General features: G+C 35.3%; 1 protein-coding gene across 1 annotated transcript in view; it reads left to right on the top strand.

Annotated features, from left to right (window-relative positions):
- Window positions 1–18,436, top strand: part of MNAT1 (MNAT1 component of CDK activating kinase) — a 197,978-nt gene that overhangs the window by 139,249 nt on the left and 40,293 nt on the right. The gene's annotated exons all lie outside the window — the stretch shown is intronic.

Raw genomic sequence — 18,436 nt, 5'->3', positions numbered from 1 at the left:
CTTATGTCTTAGTACATGCTGTCAACGTGTCTTATTACTGTTGATGTTAACCTTGATCACCTGGTTGAGGTATTGTTTGTCAGCTTTGTCCACTGTAATGTACTCTTATCCCTTCTGTCTTTATTATACTCTTGGGAAGAAAATCACTATGCACCGACTGCACTTAAGGGGTGGGGATTAATGCTCACTTTCCTTGAGGATGTAGTATCTACGTTATTTGGAATTCTGCATTGGAGATTTCTCTCTTCTCCTCCATCTGTTTATTTATTCATTTTCCCCCTGTCATTAAGGACTAATGAATATTTATTTTACAGTTTGGATTATAATCCAATTTTGGCCATTTGAGATGTTTTAGTTGGCTCATTTGCCCATTTGCCTTTCTCCCATCATTGCATCTTTTTATATCTTTACTTTTGACACTGAAAGAAGCTCCAAGCTCCTGGTATATGTATTTCTTGATTTAGTTCTAGAAGGAACCATTTCTCTAAGAAGCCTCGGTTTCTTTTATTGGAGAATAGTATTAGAAACCAAAATCCTGGACTAGATAACTCACAAACTGGCCTCAAGATTGCAGGGAGAAATATCAACATCAGATATGCAAATGATACCACTTTAGACAAGATTGGGCGCGTTCAGGGTGGTATGGCCGTAGACAAATGATAACACTTTAATGGCAGAAAGTGACGAGGAACCAAAGAGCCTTTTGATTAAGGTGAATGGGTGAAAGAGAGTGGAAAAAGCTGGCTTAAAACTCAGCACTCAAAAAACGAAGATCATGGCATCCAGTCCTATCACTTCAGGGGAAATAGATGGGAAAAAAGTGGAAACAATGTCAGATTTCATCTTCTTGTGCTCCAACATCACTGCATATGGTGACTGCAGGCACAAAATTAAAAGACGCTTGCTACTTGGAAGAACAGCTATGACAAACCTAGACAGTGTATCAAAAAGCAGAGACATCACTTTGTGGACAAAGGTTCGTCTAGTTAAAGCGGCTGAGTGCTAAAGAATTGATGCTTTTGAACTGTGGTTCTGGAGAAGACTCTTGAGAGTCCCTTGGACAGCAAGGAGATCAAACCAGTCAATGTCAATCCTAAAGGAAATCAATCCTGAATATTCATTGGAAGGACTGATGCTGAAGCTCCAATACTTTGGCCAACTATGTGAAGAGCAAACTCATTGGAAAAGACTGATGCTGGGAAAGGTTGAGGGCAAGAGGAGAAGGGGGTGACAGAGGATGAGATGGTTGGATGGTGTCACTGACTCAGTGGACATAAGTTTGAGCAAATATAGGGATACGGTGAAGGACAAGGAAGCCTGGGCTTGCAGGCTTCCTACTGTCCATGGGGTTGCAGGGAATTGGACACGACTTAGCGACTGAACAACAACAGTTAGAAACTAATATCTGTGCTTTAAGTGTTCTTGTGCTCCCCGGGTATCTTTGCTCATAAGATCTGCCACTATTTTGAATCAGTAGATCATTTTGGAGGGAGCTGGCTCTGTCTTAAAATAGAGTCTTTTGATTCATGAACAGAGTTTATTTTTCCATTTATTTTGGTCGTCTTTAATTTCTCTCAATAACGTACAATTTTGGTGGGCAGGTCTTGCATATATTTTGTCAGATTTACTCCTAAGTATTTTATAGTTTGTTATTATAAATGGTATTTAACTTTTTTTTCAATTTATTATTGCTTTTTTCTGGAATGAACAGATATTTTATAGCCTATAATATTGCAAAACTCATTAGTTCTAGTAATTTTTTGTAGTCTGTTGGTTTTCTTAAAATGTAAATATTCATGTCTTTTGCAAATGCTCTTTTACTAGGAATAGAAACATTTAGGGTTGTTGTTTTAATTTTTATTTTCTTTATCATTATGAAATGATCCTTTATTCCTGATAATACTCATTGCTATGAAATCTAATTAGTTTGATATCAAAACAGTCATACCATCTTCCTTTTGACTAGTGTTAACATGATATGTTACTTGTGTTAACATGTTATGGAGGTTTAACTGTTATTTTTAAATGAATTAATAAGTATTTTCCAATTTCTTAGTTTTAAATTTTAATATAGAAAATATAAGTAGATATAACTCATCTAAATGAAATCTCTTTGGGAGTCCTCAGTAGCTTTTAAGAGTGTAAAGAGGTCTTAAGGCCAACAAGTGTGAGAATTGCTAATCTGGTTTATATATATATATATATATATATATATATATATACACACACACACACATATATATATATATTTAAGATATATGGCTTTTGTAGTAATCATCTGTTTACTCATCCACTTATTCATCAAGTGTTCATTAAGCCCAATTTATTTTTAGGAAGTAAAAGTATGTAAGTCATCATTTTGTGCAGCAAAGAACTGTTGACATACAATTATGGGATACAGTGGTATGTGAGTAAATAGGATACAATGGAGTATAAGATATATCCTGCCATAGTGTTACTGTGTTTGGCTTAAGCAACATAGACTTTAATGTTAAACATACCTAGTTTTAATGGCTGAGTAATATTCCATGGTGTATATGTACCACAGCTTCCTTATCCATTCGTCTGCTGATGGGCATCTAGGTTGCTTCCATGTCCTGGCTATTATAAACAGTGCTGCGATGAACATTGGGGTGCACGTGTCTCTTTCAGATCTGGTTTCCTCGGTGTGTATGCCCAAATCCAGGCTCTGTTTCTTAGCTGTGAGAACTTGAAGTCTCTGAACCTCACTTATTTCTAAAATGAAGATGGTAATAGAATCTATCTCTCAGGATTTTTTGTTTATATAACTTAGTTTATAGCATTTAAGCTTTTGATTCCTAGGAAACATTTAATAAATGTTAACTGTTATTGTTGTTTAGTAGTAAAGAAGGTTTTATGTGCCAATGGAGAAGGAGAGGTCACATTAGTTTTAGAGGCAAAGAAAGAATTAATTCTTGAGTGAGTCTGACTTTGATTGGCCAACACTAGGAACTAATTAACAGACAGAAGGAATGCCATTCAGTAGTTAGGATTACATACTGCCTACACCTGATGAACAATTAGTGTGGTTAATGAATATCACCAGAATGATAAATTACCAGTAGGAATAGTGTCACCTGTTCCTCTTATATTTTATTAAACATAAAATGCAATAAAACCAAAGTATTTAAGGCTTATTATCACATTAACTTTCTAGTATGAGAAGACAACATACTCTGGAGCTAGACTGAGTTTGAATTCTGGGTTTTTCACTGATTTTAATTCCCTGGACACTTTACTGATTTCTGTGTGTCTTGATTTATTTACTCATTTTCAAGATATGGATAATATTAGTGCCTATCTCATGGAATTGTGAGTATCAAATTAGTTAATAAATGACAGACCCTTGGTATAGTATCTGACACATGATAAGTGCTGTATAAATATTAGCTATTTGAGTGACAAGTGCTACCATTGGAGTTAACATTTCTTACCGAGAATATTGCTGATATGTAATGAACTCTGTATATATTGAACTTAAACTCATTTTAAAGTTTCTGCTGCTAAGTCGCTTCAGTCGTGTCCGCCTCTGTGCAACCCAACAGACGGCAGCCCACCAGGCTCCCCCATCCCTGGGATTCTCCAGGCAAGAATACTGGAGTGAGTTGCCATTTCCTTCTCCAATGCATGAAAGTGAAAAGTGAAAGTGAAGTCACTCAGTCATGTCCAACTGTTCATGACCCCATGGACAGCAGCCTACCAGCCTCCTCTGTCCATGGGATTTTCCAGGCCAGAGTACTGGAGTGGGTTGCCATTGCCTTCTCCGATTTTAAAGTTTACGTCCAGCTTAATTTTGTTGATTGATTTTGTTTGTTTTTTCCTTCTGCTGATCGAGGTGCATTTTCAGGCACAGTTAATTTTAATATAAAAACAATGTCAAGTTATGTAGTCTTGGTCATTTAATTGTCTAGCATGATATATATGAAATTAATTTTTAAAATAATTTTTAATCTAAGTACTGTTTCTTTTTCTACAATCTCTACTTTTTATTAAGTGTGATGATTTTTAAAGACCTGTTAAGAGTAATCATACCCTGTAGTTTGTTTTCTGTCCAAATTTATGGCAACTATAAAAATATCTAACTTACTTACATCATACTATTGAGAATTACTCACTAGTCAATTGTGTACCAGAAGTAGTAATCAAGGAGTGACTGTTAAAGGCTTAAACAGATAAAGAAGAAGTGAGATGAGTATACTAGTAGGAATTTATCTTTTATCTTTTTTTTTTGGCTTAGTGGCATGTGGAATCTGAGTTCCCTGACCAGGGTTTGAACCAGCGCCCTCGGCAGTGAGAGCACAGTCCTAACCACTGGACTGCCTACAAGTTTCCCTTGTCATTTATCTTTTGCTTGTAGTTGTTCTAAAGAAGACTTAATGGAAATTGTTAAGTGTTTTTAGAAGGAGTTTTGAGTTTGTAAATAATAATTTTAGTAATAAGCATAGAACAAAAATTAATTACCTGGAGATTTATACCTATGAAGTGAGAGTCTTTAAAAACATGAGCAGAAGTCTCTCTTTAATGATATGTTGACTGGCCCTTTAATTGGGGGTACTGTAAAGTGTATAATAGCTCATTAATTCTTCATTTCCTTGGTGAGAACTCAGGATCACATGCTAGAATTCAGGTAACTCTTTTGAGGTATGCCCTGAAAGAGTCATATTTTCTTAAAAACCACTTTCAAGAAGAGGTAAGTCTGTCTTCTTTCAGTATGTAGTAGAAATTGTATTTCCATTTGAAGAGACTGATGTTTTTTAAAAAAAAAAAAAAGGAAAAGTACTCTGGAGATTGAGTTGTTAGGAAATTATTAGACATGTGTAGCTTGGTGACTCTCTTAACCTTTCAAATGTAAAACATGTTGGCTCTTAGGTTAAAGAACCTTGCTAATTTATAGTTATCATGTTCTATGATTGTAACTTAGGTCTGTTTTCTTTTTCTGTCCCCTTATTAACTAAGATATAATTCATGCTTTTAATTTCTCTGAATCCCTCTACCGTGAGTTTTCCAACTAAATTAAGCATCATGCTTCAGAAACATTAGGTTTTATACAAGCTACTAAAAATTGTCATGCACTCCTATTTTTAGAAATAAAGATTATAAACATTTATATTTGAAAGAAAATACATGCAATACACTCTAATGCATCAAGACAAGTAAGGTTTTTCTTCTCCAGTTGTCACATGCGGCTTTAAGGGCTTTTATTAAAATAAATAAATTCTTCGAGTTTTCCCTTTTATAAAGACAATGTATATTCATTATAGGAAAACTTTGAAAGCACAGTTAATAGAAGAAAAAAATTATCCATGTCTACTGTTTAGTTTTTTTTTTCAGTATTCACAATCACAATAAATCATAGGTGGTTTGTATGAAATATTCTGGGGAAATAATAACCGATATTCCCTATGCTTTTTTCTTAGTACTTTATTGCTAAATGTCAACTACCTTTCTCCTGGTTTGGAAGAAGTCAGTGTCACCACTCTCCAAACAAACGTCCAACAAGTGAAAACCAGATAATTGGTTCTGCTAGATAATTGGTTCAAAAATAACATTCAGTTATTTTAGCATTATAAGAGTGCTCACAGTTGTCATTATTCTGGTTTGAAGGTATTGTTGCCATGTTTTTTGTTTGTTTGTTTCTCTGTATTACTGGTTTTAAATGTAAAGACATAAATCCTAAAGAGTGGGAGTGGAAAAACAGGGATGGTTTTCATTTGCTACAATTTCCTGTGAGACATGGCTCTAAACAAGTCCCATATTTACACAAGACAATATAGTTTTACATACAGTTGGTGTATTCAGCACATTTTGAAATTCTTTAAACAGTCATCTGTATTTAATTCTTTCATAGTAAATGTGTTTAATAATGCTAGGTGAAATTTGAAATAATTTTTAAATAATTTTACAGTAGAAACACCAGTTAAATCAACCTTTTGGTAATAAATGTCAGAAAAAAGTTAATTATTTTTGCTGCCACTGCAAAATCAATTGTGTAACTGTTCTTTTTAAACTGACTTTTATAATACATTACTAAATTCTGAATGCTACACTCCTGTAACTTGTCAGAAGCAGGTTTTGGTTAATAGGTATTTTCAGTGATGTAATGGGAACTTTTGGCAATGAGTCAGAATATAATGGACTGTGATTAATGTTTTAATAAGTACATTTCTATTGCTCATGATGTAGAGGAAAAATGGTTTCCTGCTAGGATTGATAGGAGAATAGCAGGTGTGCATATAGTGTTTTTTAAAAAAGAGTTGAAATATTTTTCTTAGAATAGCATTAATATTTTTATATGGCTAAAATTCATTATCATATGAGGTGCATATGTTACTACAGATGCCAGCAGTTCATTTGGAAAAATAAAAGTAGGGGGTGATTACTGATTGCCTAATTAAATCTTTTAGTTTTTAGTCTTTGTATTCTTTTGACACCATGACTTGAAGTCTTTGTAGTTTGATATTCACTCTTAGTACAAGCTAAGGAATCTGCTTACACTGTAGGATATATGAGTTTGCTCCATGTTTCTAAAACATGCACAGTGTTCAAAAATATTTTTTAATTAAAAATAAGCTTGCTAAAAAGTTTTATTTCTTAAGGCCATTAAGTACACAGATTGGTAGTCAAATGGAATAGTGATCATGTGAGAATTCTCCACTGCAAAGGCCACAAGTTCAGCCTATGAACTCAATAAAGTTCAGAAGTTTGGAAAGTTAAACCCAGGAGATTTTGTGTCAGCTTTGGAATCTGAGTAAGTGAAGACAAACCAGAGGAAATACTGGTGTGCCGGAATTGAGGGATTGGTTTACAGTTTTCTTGTTCTCTCATTTTTCTCAATTTAATTTTAGCAACTTACATGCAATAAGTATGCGTTGTTTGTTGTAGGTAAAGAGTCCTAGGACTCAATGGATATGTCCCATTTGGGAATAGTATATTACTACTGCAGGCAGCCTCTGCCCATGTTTATTTTTGAAATATACCTAAAATTGAACATTTGTCCAACTGGGTAGTTTCCTGGGAAAAAGTTCATAATTTTCATCAGGGTCTCAAAGGGATCTTGATCCCAATAAAGAATCTAGAGTAATGATTCTTAGTACATGTGCTGCCGAAGCAAGCACTAGAGTAATGATTCTTAAACTTTGCCATACATCAGAGTCACTTGGAGGGTTTATTAAAACACACATTGTTGGGCTGTACGTCCAGGGTTTTTGATTCTGTAGGGCTGGAGTACAACCCTAGAATTTTTGTTTCTATTAATAATAAATTCTGCAGTGATGCTAATACTGTTGATTGGGGACTATACTTTGCAAACTCTAGTTTAGCCTTGGTAAATAGCCTTCTAGACCTTTTCATATTTTCATGTATAATATGTATTTTTACAAAAACACCTATGCTGTATTATGTTACCTCTTTTAACTTTATTTTGCTGTCTTTTCATATTTATCTATAGCATCATTTAAAATTTTCCATACCCCTATTTAACTAGTTCTCTGATAGGCATTTAGGTAATTTTTCATTTGTTGTTTTTATAAATAGATTGTTGTTAAATTTGGGTGCTATCTTCCAATTATTTCATTAGCAAAATCCCTGTATTGAAGCATAGACATGATTCTGAGGCTCATTTGAGGCTAAATGACTTTGACATCTGGCACTTGAACACTAATAAATATAACGGCCACCCCTTTAAAAGAGACAGAAGAAATTTTAAATGTTAAACAAAAAGCTTATTTAAGGAAATACTTTTCCTTGATTTTTCATTGATTCAATAATTTGCATCTTTTTAATGATGAAAACTTGTTTGACAGATTTTTCTAAATTAAAACATATTTCAATCTTTGTTCCATTTCTAGAGATTAATAGTAGCTTTAGAAATATTGGGGGAAATATTTGTCATGTTGCTTTATTATATGTCACATATGCATAGTTTACAGTTTGTACAAAAATTTACATTACTAAGTTTGTGCCAGTATTAAAGAGCTATTCAATTTCAGTGCCTTTAAAAATTTGTACTACTTGCCTTGAATATAGCAAAAATGTGGTATAGTTTAATGTTGGTTAAGTATTTTTATCTTAGAAGTATAGTAATAAAAATTAAATTGAGACTTTGATTTTGAGGAAAAAATGAAGTTCTATTTAAAAATTTTTAATTGGTGTAAAATTGCTTTACAATGTCATGTTGATTTCTGTTGTACAACAGCACAAATTAGTCATAATTATATATACATCCCTTCCCTCTTGAGCCTCCCTTCCCCCATCCCACCCCTCTAGGTCATCACAGAGCTAAAGAACTACCTTTTAAAATTAAGAATGGAATGTATATTAAGTCTCTCTGCTGTATTATAAAACGATCCTGATAAACACCCAACCCTGTGCCTTCCTGACTCTCAAGATAAATATTAAACCCACACAGAGAAAAATAAAGGAGAGTTCCACAAATATGATCACTTACATATGTCCACCATTGGGAATCTTGGTTAAAGCAAGCCAGGGAATGGGTGAGGGAAAGAGTTGACAACAGGGACACGGGTTGAAGCAGGAAATAAATATGGTCTATTCTGTTACACTGCCTGTTCTAGAACGTGTATCTATAACATGTATTAGTTCACATTTGAATGGTAAATAAGGGGATGATATCTCTATAGTGTAAAAGTTATTTGGTTGGTACATGATTTTTCCCAGTAGGTTAATGTGTTATGTAATGGAATAATAGCAGCTGACCTCACATATTCAGATCATGAACACAGCTTACTTAATGCAGTAAGCACCAGGAGAATGAATAGTCTACATATATAGAATGTCCACTTTTGCCGTGTTCTTCCTTTTGGATTAATTTTGCCTTGCACTCTCTCTGAAGTGCTACTTTTGGAGTTCTTCCCAATTCTTCTGCATTCTGCCCTTGTTTTCATGACTTGGCGACCTTGCTCCTTTATAACTTCTTCCCATCAAATTTCATTTACTCTTTTCTTCCTTTACCATATTTACTTTATAATCTATTTCTTTGGAATGTAGCAGTCTTTTAAAATAAACTAAGTTAATAGACCAACCTAGACAACATATTAAATAGCAGAGACATTACTTTGCCAACAAAGGTCCATCTAGTCAAAGCTATGGTTTTTCCATTGGTCATGTATGGATGTGAGAGTTGGACTATAAAGAAAGCTGAGCACCAAAGAATTGTTGCTTTTGAGCTGTAGTGTTAGAGAAGACTCTTGAGAGTCCCTTGGACTGCAAGGAGATCCAACCAGTCCATCCTAAAGGAGATCAGTCCTGGGTGTTCATTGGAAGGACTGATGCTGAAGCTGCAACTCCAATACTTTGGCCACCTGATGCCAAGAATTAACTCAGTGGAAAAGTGAGGCTGGGAAAGATTGAAGGCGGGAGGAGAAGGGGACAGCAGGGATGAGATGATTGGATGGCATCACTGACTCAATGGACATGAGTTTGAGTAGGCTCTGGGAGTTGGTGATGGACAGGGAAGCCTAGCATGCTGCAGTCCATGGGGTCACAAAGAGTCGGACACAACTGAGTGACTGAACTGAACTGAATATTATTGGGAGGATTGTTTTTGTGAGTGCTCTGATTATAAAGTTTACATGGGTTTTCTGTAGACTGCCTCAATCCTATTTACACATAATTTTTTTCCTGATAATGAAAAATAATTACTTTCCAGGCAAATAATCAGAAATGTAATACGCATTAGCAGGGGCAAAAAAACAAAAACAAATAGAAACATACAAGACTTGGTGGACAATGATGCTAAAATAGCCTTTACAATTATCTTGTTCTCGGAAGTGTAGAAAAGAAAAATCTTGATAAAGGCAATCCATATATTTCAGTCTAAACAATCAACATTTTAGTATTCAGTTCTTCCCTAATTTTTCTGTATGAACACACTTTGTAGAAATTGACAAAATGATTCTAAAATTATTATGTAATACTGAGAAGCTAGAATAGATAAAGCATGTTTTGGAAAACAACAAATTTGAAAATCTTTTTCCTTCTTTCTCCCTTCATCTTTCTGTATTTATTTGTAATTTTTAGGTATGCATTTTGGCAGAATGTAAGGTCTTTCAAGAACACTTATCACAAAAAAGAACCAGCATGGAGGTGTAGGCCTCTGATTCATTGAATCAGAGTAGGGTCAGTTAGAAGTAGCATTTGGATTTACTCCATATAAAAGGAGATATTTTTATTTTCTTTTTTAAAAGTTTTGTTTTATTTTCGATTGGTGGACAGTTACTTTACAATGTTGTGATGGTTTCTGACATACATCAGCATGGATCAGCTGTGTGCTGCGCTGTGCTGAGTCACTTCAGTCATGTCCGACTCTGCGGCCCCATGGACTGTAGCCCACCAGGCTCCTCTGTCCATGAGATTCTCCAGGCAAGACTACTGGAGTGGGTTGCCATGCCCTCTTCCATGGAATCTTCCTCACCCAGGAATTGAACCCACATCTCTTGGAGCTCCTTCATTGGCAGGCGAGTTCTTTACCACTAGGAACACCTGGGAAGCCCGTGAATCAGCCACAGATATGTCTTTTGATGGAAATCCAGTCTTGACTGTGGTCACAGTACTGTGCATTTGACCATACTCTGGTTATAAACTTGTAGCATTTAAAAGATCTTGGCCAGTTATGAGTTGAACTCATTACTTCAGGAATCACACTTACTTTATCTACAAAGAGTTGTCCATTTATGCATTGAAAACAAGAACCATATCTTTTGACCCAGTGTGGTACTTTATGAGATACAGTTCCTTTATCTTTTGTTTATTTGGCTCTGGGAAAGAACCTTAGGCTGGGACACTCATTTAGGTCTAAACATGAAGTACAGACAGTGTGCTGTCTGTGATGCTTTACCCATTTAGTAAATTTTAATGTGCTGCTACCAAAGGCTTAAAGCCATTAAAAAGACTCACAATATTTTATTGAGGTATAATTTTATATACCAGAGTTTTATAGACATTTTCAGTGTATGATTCAGTGAACTTTGCTAAATTTGCTGAGTTGTGCAGTCATCACAACTGTGTTTTCATATACAGTCACATGACAGTTAATCACAACATTAAACAAGTGGTTTTTCTGCATTGGCCAAATTTGTTTTATTGTCCTTTCCATAGTATCTTATATCCTTGTTTTAGACATTTCATCTTCAGCTGTCCTTGTTCTCAATTCTTGGACAAAGTAATAGCAATAATTCTCACAACCCCTTTTTGAAAAAGGATATTTTTATTTTGGGCTTCCCTGGTGACAGAGAATGAGATGGTTAGATGGCATCACCTACTATGGTCATGAGTTTGAGCAGTTTCCAGGAGTTGGAGATACACAGGGAAGCTTGGCATGCTGCAGTTCGTGGCGTTGCAGAGTCAGACATGACTGAGCGACTGAACTGATTCTGATTCCCTGGTGGCTCAGTGGTAAAGAATCTGCTTGCAGTAGAGACCCAGGTTCAACCCCTGGGTCAGGAAGATGCAGTAGAGAAGGAAATGGCAACCTACTCCAGTATTCTTGCCTTGGAGAATTCTATGGACAGAGGAGCCTGGCAGGCCTCAGTCCTTGGGGTCACAGAGTAGGACACGACTGAGCGATTAAAACATACAACACATTTTTGTTCTGAATTACTTTGCCAAATTCCTCGGCTTCCCAGGTGGCACAGTGGTAAAGAATATGCCTGCCAAAACAGGACACACAGGAGATGTGGGTTCGATTTCTGGGTCGGGAAGATCCCCTGAAGTAGAAAAGGGCGACCCACTCCCATGGACAGAAGAGCCTGGCAGGCTACAGTCCATGGGATCGCAGAGTCGGACGTGACTGAGCAACTGAGCATAGATACACACAGTCATCACACATCGGTTCCTGGTTCTTGTATGTCTGAACAGTGCAGTCTTACACGGCCCTAGGCCCTGCATCTTGAAATTCTTAATTATTTTATATTAAATTTGTGTCTGGTAAATTAAGTGTGATGGACAGCAGGGCAACTTTTGGGGCTTGGAACCATATAGACCTGTCTCTCTCTGACATTTTTCCAGCTATTTATTCCTTACCTCTGCTTAGTTACTGCTGCTGCCACCATTGCCAACGGGGCTGTGGAGACAGGGAAGGTCAGGATTGGATGTGAGTGCCCTTGCATGCCTGTGAAGGTTTGGACTCAACCAGCAAGTATCCTCATGGTTAAGGAAGTGCAGTATTACATAGCAAATGAAAAGTATTATGATAGGTCTAGAAGAAAGGGGGAAAAAATCCTGCTTTTTGAACATTTTTGTTTTGTAATGATCCTGACCACAATCCAGTTTTAGAACATTTCTGTCACCCCCAAGAGATCTGTTATTCCAGTTTTCATTTAGTTCCCATTTTCCATCCCCAGATGTGGGCAATAGTTTTTATCTCCTTTTTGTCTCTGTAGATTTGCACATCTATATATTTCATTTAAGTGTACTCATTAATATGTAATCATGTAATATTTTGTGTCTGGCTTCTTTCATGTTTTTGAGGTTCATATGTAGCATATTATTGTTATTATAGCATATTTTCATTAAGTTTCTGAATAATATTCCATTGTATGTATATAAATACTACATTTATTATCTATTTTTTCTATTCATTAATTGATGATTTTTAGATTGTTTTCATGTTTGGGGTATTGTAAGTAATACTGCTATGAGATATTCACATGTAAGTCCTTGTGTGGATATGTTTTCATTTCTTTGTGGTGTATACCTAGGAATGGGCTTCCCTGGTGGCTCAGATGGTAAAGAGTTTGCCTGCAATGCAGGAGACCCGGGTTCTATCCCTGGGTTGGGAAATTCCCCGGAGAAGGGAAGAGCAACCCACTTCAGTATTCTTGCTTGGAGAATCCCATGGAAAGAGGAGCCTGGCAGGCTACAGTCCATGGGGTCCCAAAGAGTCAGACATGACTGAGCGACTAACACTTTCACTTTCACCTAGGAATAGGTATAGGAACTGATTTCCAAAAAGGCTATACCTTTTAACATTTTCAGTAGCATGAGGGTTCCCATTTTTCTTCATCTTTGACATCATTTATTAATATGTCCTATTTATTTAGTTATAAATTAATTTTTATTGAAATATAGTTCATTTACAAAGTTGTGTTAGTTTATGCTGTTCAGCAAAGCGAATCAGTAATACACAAACATAAGTTCACTCTTTATAAGATTCTGTTCCCATATAGGTCATTACAGATACTATTGTATCTGTCTCAAAAAAGTTTTTTCTTAACATGTGTGGAGGGTATGGGTAGGAGTTAGGAGGAAGTGGGTGGGCTTCTGTTTAGCTTTTGGAAACGTACAAAACATTTTCAGTCCCCAAAATAAGATAAATTTTTGAGAAACGATTGCCCTTTTACTCAGGTGTGTGCATGTTCCAAAGATAGTATTACTTGCCATTTTGATCGCAACCAATCTAATGGGTGAAAACAGTATCCTATTGTGAATTTAATTTGTATTTCTGTAATAAATAATGATGTTGAGCATCTTTTTATATCCTTGTTAACCATTCAGATATCTTCTTTGCTGAAATATTTATTTATAGCTTTTGCCTATTTAAAAAACTGGTCATTTATCTTATTAAGTTCTAAGAATTCCTTATATTTTCTGGATATCAGTTCTTTTTTACATTTTTGACATCTCTGGATGGCTTACAGGATCTTAGTTCCCAGACCAGGGATCGAAGTCTTGCCTTTCACAGTGAAAGTTCAAAGTCCTAACCACTGGATTACCAGGGAATTCCTGACCATTTTTTAAAAAAAATATTTAACTGGTCAATATTTTCTACCATAATGTAGTTTATATTTTCATTTTCTTTCATGGCATAAACACATTGAATTTTGATAAAGTTGAGTTTACTAGTTTTTTTCTTTTGTGGCTCATTCTTTTGGTATCATGTCTAAGACACCTTTGTCTAACTGAAGGCCATGAACATTTCCTCCTGTGTTTTCTTCTAAATGTTTTATAGTTTTACCTTTTGCATTTAGACCTCTGATCTATGTTAATTTTTGTGTATGGTGTGTGATATGACTCCTCCCCAATTGTCCTAATATCACTTGTTGAAAAGAATATCCTTCTCTTTTAGATAATGTATATGTTGCTTGTCATCTTCAGTAATTCTTAATGTAAGCAAAGCTATGTGATTATTGAGTCCTGAACTTTTTCTTGACCTGAGAATATTGTCTTTACTTTTCCTGACCGTGTTTTTAGCTTTTGAGCCTTTCTGGAGTAGTAATGATGAGTATTAGAGGTGTATGTTAAGTTTGAGGAATGTTTGATTTTAAATGTGAAAACTATAGGGAAATACTTCATCTTTTCTGTCAATTTATAATTAAATCTTGAAATAAATATTTATTATGTTTAGTATCCAAGAGTCTCTGATTCCTAAGCCAGGAAACATTTTGACAGGAACCTCTTTCAACTTCAAATGCATAACATTCTAACACCAAAAGGTCTAAATTTTGTTTCAGTCTTCAAACTCAAAATGTTTGCATTCAGAGGTCAGAAAAATATAACATGACTTTGTAAAGCAAAACTGGCTCCATAATCAAAATTAGAGGTAATTGAGGCAGTGTTAATTTTGGCTTTGTTACAAACACTGTCATTAGTAATTCCAGAGTATCTGCTAAAGAAGACATCCTCCCTCAAAATACTACTAAGTATCTTATCTTTTTGAGTCTGTTTTTCCTTCTGAATTGTAAGTTCTTCTAAGTCTTACTCATTTTTATTTTTCTACCTCACCACATTCTACCCCATCTCACCTTGCCTTGAGGGCACATATGTTTCTGGAATGACTTTTTAAATTGAAGAAAACTAAAGGTATAGCTGACAGTCGTGACATTGCCAAGATTCTTCAACTGCCTGAGGTATGTTAGGTTTAATTGTGCAGAATGCTAAAATTATGAACACCAATCATATATGGTTCCTCTCTCAGAAGCTGGCCTCCAGAGAGAGAAATTGTCCTGTAAACAACTGCACTGTTATATGGAACAGGGTCAAAAAAGCCTTGAGAGAGATAGTAGAATTAAACAGATAAATTGGGGTCTGCTAGTAGCATGCATGGGCTTTCCAGGTGGCTCTGTGGTAAAGAGTCAGTCTGCCAATTCAAGCTGGGTTTGATCCCTGGGTCAAAAAGATCCCCTGGAGGAGGAAATGGCAGCCCACTCCAGTATTCTTGCTTGAAAAATTCCATGGGCAGCGACTGGTGGGCTACAGTCTGTGCGGTTGCGAAGAGTCGGACACGATTGAGCAGCTGAGCACAGTACAGCACAGTATTATGCATAGACCATTCTGTTAGAGAAGGGGAGAGATTTGAAAGAGCATGATGCCTTTGATAGAAATTTGTTCAAGTAGTTCAATCTGATTAGAGCACAGTTTGTAACAGAGATTGACAAGAAACTAATTGGGATCCAGATCATGAAGAGTCTTATTTGCCATATTAAGTACTTTGAATGATGCATGGTTTCCCCTTTTTATTTCTTTGTGTCTTAAAGCAAGGTTGAAAAACCACTGTTTTCTCTGTGGCTGGACTCTAGACCATATAATTTTAATAAGAGGAAATTTTTGAAGAACCTTTCATAGGGGACATATTCAGATTCACATTTTAGAAAAATACTTATGAATGCAGTAGTGTAGAGATGTATTTGAGCAGACTAAAATTTAAAGAAAAAAAGGTAACCTAAAATAGAGACATCTAAACAGGGAGGATGGAGTTAAGAGAATGAATTTAAGAGAGATTTAAGAGAGAGAATTAGTAGGATTTGGCAACAGATTGCACGTGGAGAATAATAGTCTAAGAAAATGGCAAGGCTTTTAGCTCAAGTGTCTGAATGACTCTGTGGTGACTTTCATAGAGTGGGGGCCTGCTTCAGAGTTTTGCATGGCCTATGGAACATGACACTCAGGCACAAGTCTGAGTGTGAGAGGTACAACAAGCATCCTGAATGACTAAGGCAGCTGCTTCAGGCTTTCTTTTTCACTGCTCACTCTCTTTGCCTTCTGTCTCAAAGGAGGCCCTGAGAGAGAAGTCAGTGGGGGACAGAGACTGCATTTATTCCGCTGCCAGAGAGTATGTGCAGCTGCCACTTCCTTCTGATTCACCACCACCACTTGCCACAGCTGCTGGGTTGGACCCAGCAGTAGTAGGTAGATTTAAAAACTTCTGTCATAACAAAACCCATTGCATCATTGAGTGCACCTTAAAATTATGTATTTATGATGGTTCTCCAACTTTTGTCTTAGTGTCCTTTCTTTTAAAAATTTGTCTGTTCACAGATGTATAGAACAGACTTTTGGATTTTATGGGAGAAGGCGAGGGTGGGATGATCTGAGAGAACAGCATGGAAACATGTATATTATCAAATGTGAAACAGATCGCCAGTCCAGGTTGGATGCATGAGACAAGTGCTCGGGGCTGGTGCACTGGGATGACCCAGAGGGATGGGATGGGGCGGGAGGTGGGAGGGGGGTTCAGGATGGGGAACACATGTAAATCCATGGCTGATTCATGTCAATGTATGGCAAAAACCACTACAATATTGTAATTAGCCTCCAACTAATAAAAATATATGGAAAAAAATAAATAAAAAATAAAAATTTGTCTGTAGAGATATATGTATATCTATGTGTCCATCTATATTGGACTTATATTGTTCACTTACCACACTGAACTCTTAATATTCATGATTTAGTGTGGGTGAATACTATTGCCTAAAGTCCCAACATGTGTTAAAGTACTTATACACAAATATATAAATGCTACATATATAATTTAAAATATATTGAACTGTGGAGTTGTTTTAGAGTTTGGAAAGAATTGCTTAGTAGTCATGGTAAAAGATTTTAAACACTCCCAAGTCAGTTATTTAAAGTAATGATGAATGAATGAATGAATGAATTAATCTACTCCCTGAGATACACAGCCAACTATTTTAAGCTTTTTATTCAGTGATTTTAGGAATTAATTATGCAGTTTGTCCATAGGATAGTGTGTACTTAAATATTTGCCTTTTCTCAAATGTTCAAGTGTCTTAGTTTTACAAATTTTTCTCTAGTCCAAACTTCACATTATAAGGATACTGGTTTTCATCCATTTTATATTTAATTATCAAAATTCTTTCCTTTGTAAGTATATGTCTTTATTTTTGCTTTGTTCAAGTTCCTTGGACGTTCCCATCTGGAAAGGTAAAGTCTTTTTCAGTTTTTAAATTTTATTTTTGTCTTTATTTTTTCTTTATCTTGTCTATTATTCTGCAATTAGTAATCAGTCTGAGGAGGATAAAGGGTCATTGAAAGACTGTCTGTGATTTTATCATTCTATTTGGTTATGCTCGTTGGTAATCTAGGATAAATATGTTGTTATTATAAAATATATACTAAGTGGCACAAAATATTTTAATGAAGTTAATATTCCCCACCTGACTTCTACTTTTCCACTTCTATTTTTTATTTTGTGGAGAACAGTATCACCTCAATCCCTGTCATATTTATATATGGAATAATCTCTTTCAATAATTTGTTGTACTTCTACCTGTAAAGCTTGCTTTAGTGTTTAAAAATCACAGCTTCACTTTTTAAAAACAAGTTGAACCTCTCAGTATTATCATTATGCTAGTATCAATATAACGGTGTTGCTTTTCTCATGATCAGTAGATCAATTACCATCCACTTTTTAAAAAAAATTTTTTGTAACTTATTTGCTAGAGAGTATTGAACAGAGAAGAATGATGAAGAGTCCTTTTTATTTTATGGACTCAACTGCATCTTTCATTTCTGTATCCTGCTTTGTAGTCTTATAAAAGACAGGTACTTTCAAATTGTCATGATATTGTTTCTAGTTGCACATGGGGAATATGGGGTTTTCTTACCAAAATGTGCAGTACTTTCTTTTAATATGAATACTTTGCCACCTAATGATATTAGAAATTTATTATTACTTATCTTTAAGGAAATGATTTCTTTTAGACAGGTTTTATTAAAGTATTGCCATTTTTTGGGGGAGGGTTAAATGAAGTCTAAAAATTAAACTGAGAAGTTACTTTCGTATTCGTTAATATTTCTTAAAATATGTTTGTATTTCTTTTGGTTAAAAAGTACATTTTAAGAGAATAATATTTAGTTCATCTTTTTCCTTGCAAAACCACACCAACCTTAAATTTGCCATAGGTGTTCATCATAAATTGGCTTGCATCCCAGAACTATAATTCCACTTACTATAGCATTTCATTTCATTTTGAAGAAGATGCTACCAAGTTTAGAAAATTTGGAGATTTTTTTCCCCTCCTCACCTTAGTGATATGGTTGAATAATGATTAATATGGTTCAGGGACATATCACAGGTAGAGTATAAACAGTATTTCAGCTATTTAGTGTCCTTCTTTAAATGTTAAATAAACTTAGTTTTACCCTTAATTTTACT

The sequence above is a fragment of the Dama dama genome, chromosome 12 (assembly GCF_033118175.1).
Source record: "Dama dama isolate Ldn47 chromosome 12, ASM3311817v1, whole genome shotgun sequence".
NCBI lineage: Eukaryota > Metazoa > Chordata > Mammalia > Artiodactyla > Cervidae > Dama > Dama dama.
This window is presented reverse-complemented; position numbering and strand designations above follow the sequence as displayed.